Source organism: Ambystoma mexicanum, chromosome 2p (genome assembly GCF_040938575.1).
Source record: "Ambystoma mexicanum isolate Mex_15411 chromosome 2p, UKY_AmexF1_1, whole genome shotgun sequence".
Classification (NCBI taxonomy): Eukaryota; Metazoa; Chordata; class Amphibia; order Caudata; family Ambystomatidae; genus Ambystoma; species Ambystoma mexicanum.
This window is the reverse complement of record NC_090923.1, coordinates 1465552815-1465556786: the sequence shown is the minus strand read 5'-3', so window position 1 is coordinate 1465556786 and position 3972 is coordinate 1465552815. Positions and strand designations below refer to the sequence as shown.

The 3972-nt window shown below is 39.0% G+C and overlaps 1 long non-coding RNA gene across 1 annotated transcript; it reads left to right on the top strand.

The window, feature by feature from the left end:
- Nucleotides 1-2900: 2900 nt before the first annotated feature.
- Nucleotides 2901-3671, top strand: LOC138566081 (uncharacterized). The gene is made up of 3 exons (XR_011301836.1): nt 2901-3035; nt 3124-3240; nt 3578-3671. It is a non-coding gene; the product is annotated as an uncharacterized lncRNA (long non-coding RNA).
- Nucleotides 3672-3972: the final 301 nt, after the last annotated feature.

The following is a 3972-nucleotide window of genomic DNA, read 5'->3' as shown; positions in this document are numbered from 1 at the left end:
GTACGCGCAGAAATTGCCCATATGGCAAGCCTTCTTTCAAACCCAATGGGTGAAAGCTGTGATAGTTAAGCAAAGTGTTTTTATCTGTCGGTTTTCTGTACAGACTAGTTGCTATGTCTCCTGTATTTGTTTTTTGTATTTGGAGGTCCAAAAATGGAATGGTGTGTAAGTCTGTGTGAATGGTGAACTGTATGTTGGGGTTTTGAGTGTTCAACCATTTATGAAAAAGTGCCAAATTGTCTGGTGTATCTCTCCATATCATAAAGACATCATCTTTATATCGTAGCCATGTTATGATTGATTTTGAGAAAGGATTTGCTAAATCAAAAATAGAGTATTGTTCCAGGTCGTCCATAAATAGGTTGGCCAAATCTGGGGCGAAAGTTGCTCCCATGCTTGTGCCTTTAAGTTGATTGTAATAACGTCCGTTATACAGAAAGAAATTTTCAGTGAGGGCTAATCTAATGCATTCTAAAATAAATGCCGTTGGTACACTATCAAGTGTGCTAGTGCGTCTATCTAAATACTTAGCCATCACTCTTAAACAATCGTTTTGTGGGATACTTGTGTACAGGCTTACCACATCCAAGGTAACCAAGATGTCTGTTGGGTTTAGATGAAACATTTCTAAAGTCTTAAGCATACTGGTGGTATCTTTTACATACAACGTCATTTTAGACACAAAGGGTCTCAGAAACCAATCCGAATAGATAGAGAGGGGCTCTAGAATTGAATTGATGGCCGCTACGATTGGTCTGCCTGGAGGTGTTTTGTCGTTTTTGTGAATTTTGGGTATAATATAGAAAGCCGGGGTAGTAGGATGTAAATTGACTAAAAAATCTTTCTCCTCCGGATCTATCCAACCCTCTTCCATCGCATGTTTCATAAGACTGGCTATTTCATCTTGCAGCCTTGGTGTGGGGTCCTGTACCAGTGCCCTATATGAAGTATTGTCATTCAGATGTTTCATGACTTCTGTTTCATATGCATCTTTTCCCCATAGGACTATGCCTCCCCCCTTATCTGCTGGCTTGATTACGAAAGAATCATTTCTCTGTAGGGATTTGAGGGCCTCTCTTTCTGATCTTGTGAGATTGTCTCTGAAATTGTTTTTAGTGTTGATAATTCCTTGGATTTCATAAGAAATCCTTTGTTCGAACGCCACTATTGCTGGGCTGACCATTGCATTAGTTGGAGTAAATTTTGAATGAGGTTTCAAACCTGTAGTTGTTGATTCTTTTCTAGTGGACGTAGGGTTCCTGAAAAAATACTTAAGGCGTATTTTTCTATAGAATTGTTGGAGTTCCATTTCAGTCTCGAAAGATTTTGCTCTTGTTGTAGGCACAAAGGACAGCCCTTTGGATAGAACACTTATTTCCGTGGCTGAGAGTTCATGAGAGCTGAGGTTGAATATGGGGACTACCAAGTCGGTGGAGGCCCCTGCCAGTTCCTGGTGTTCATTCTGGGTGGTCCTTGGTTTTTGTTGCGGCCCCGTTGTCCTCGTCCTCGAAAAAATTGGGGTGGTGGTCCTGCTTGGTCATTGTCAGAGCCGCTACTTGTGGACGCATTGGAGGAATTGGAGAAGTTTACATAAGGTTTCTTCCTGTTTCCTACGTTATAGCCTCTACCTTGCGGGGCGGCAACATGGACCTCAACCTGTCCAGATGTGAGCAGAAATGGATATACAACCTTGACACTGTGAAACATGGCCATAATATCGCCATAGAATGGAACACATTTCTTTAAAAATGAGTATAGAAACGTTGTCCCTTAGAACTAACGGTGATAGAAACAGCACTCTGTAGTATTACCACTCCGTATCAACAATGCCGAAGGGTGGATACCTAATAGAAACAGGTAAACAGCACCATCTAAAAAGCACATTCTAAAACTGTTTTTACAATGCTAATATATAAAATAAAATCGACTAATTAGCCCTCGAGGCTGAGGATGTATTATTAAAGCTACACATAGTGATAGTCCTAAATGAGTTTTCCCAACCCATTTGAGCGCACATATTCAAATTAGGCAAATCCAAGCAAAGCCCATTTCGCAAAACACATAGAAATATAACAAAAAATAAACGAATTTAGGTCACATTTTTTGTTTTAAACTACCAGTCCCAACTCCCGGAAGGCGTGTAATAATATTCCGGCGCCCACGTGATTGGAGCGTACATTTTGAAATTAGGCAAATCCAAGCAAAGCCCATGTCGTACAACACACAGAAATGCATCACAAGAACAAAAAATAAACGAATTTAGGTCACATTTTTGTTTTAAACTACCAGTCCCATCATCCTTCAGGCTTATAATAATATACCGGCGATCACGTGTTGGTAACCCTGAATCATGTGACCCCATAAAAATCAGACCTAGTTTCACTTCAAGCCGTGCTGCCCATGCCGAAGACAAGTCAGCTTTCTAGCGCATGCCCTTTGCGGACTAAAAGGTAAAATATGCTCTCGACTTCAGTGACTTTAACATGAAAATGTAATTAGCTTAATTCCTGCCTTTCGAACTTGTACGAGATAAAACAACCTGGGAGTGTAATCATTTAAAAGGGCACCACAGGTTTAAATAAGCAAGCAAGGACTTTTTCCTTTACAAGCCTGCATTTAACAGCATGTCGGCTAGCGCGGCCACGAACAATGTGTAATGAATCATGATGAGATTGCAAACAGCTCCAGGGTGCATTTAACACCAACGGCATAAAAACTGACGGGCTGAGGCCTTGTAACAATGAGTTTTAAAACAATAATAGAAAAATGTGTTAAAATTACATGCCCCATAGCTCGACTAGAGCTTAAGTTTACAAGCATTTTTTCAACTGGCTCATCATGCATTCAAATGCTGTCAGGCTAATTATGTTTCGTTTCCATTGCCATAGGAAACAAATCCATTCACGGCCTTTCAGTCCATCCTAAATCACCAGAAGGCACCTGGCAACATTCAACCAAGGCATTAACGACCATTTATGCAAAAACAGCTGATGCCAAACTGAAAGTCATCATTTCTCCTCATATCATCTAAAGAGGTCAGCGACAAATTGTGGTATGTTCAAATAGTGGTCTAGAATTAACCACATGTGCCATTTCTAAACAGTTGTTTTTAATTAACCACAGGCACCAACATCACAAAGCGCAACTTAAGTTACCAGCGCGAGAATTTTTGAGTACAACAAGCTCAGACAGCGAGATAAACCGCAGAATTCTAGTCACATAAATACAAGATGTGGACATGTAAGTGTTTTTAATATTTAGTAATTTTTTTAAAAAAATGTTAAAAGACAAGTTAAAGTGTAGGGTTTTCCATTAAGTGACAAAAACCTGAGACGAAGGTAGTTGTACAGTTAGTGACACCGTTTGTCTAAGTATTCTCAATAGTCTAAATAGCACAATATGGACTTAGTGAGGTAAAGGCAGGTTCAGTATAACATAAAACTAGCCATCGCTCTTAAATTTAGTCAAAGTGGAGATACGCAACTTGTTCTGTTTTTTAAAAAAACAAATGTCTTACAGCAGAGTCTTACATAAGATTAATATACGTATACTGATGTATGAAAAAATTATTTTGCAGACGTGTGTATGTACTAAAAGGGGATCAAGATTGATCAACTACAAAGCAATTGGTGTCCTGAAGATGGCCTTATACTTAGTCTGGTGACCACCGCTGACAAAAGTGGTATATCATAACGGGCCGAAACATATGTCGACTGTTTAAGGAAAATCAAATGTTTTTTTCCCATGTCAAAAATGCATATTCAAACTGAAATGTTATGCCTACAAAGATTTATATTCACTTTAGAACTCCCCTGTTAGATGAGATGTATGTAGAATGAGTGATATGATTGAGTATCAATTTGAAAATGCTTTTTAAAGATGTTTTACAACTATTAAAGAGACAGAACCTTTGTTACAAGTTGGAGTGATTAGTGCAATTTTTCTCCCCCTGCGACTTCCTAACTAATGACA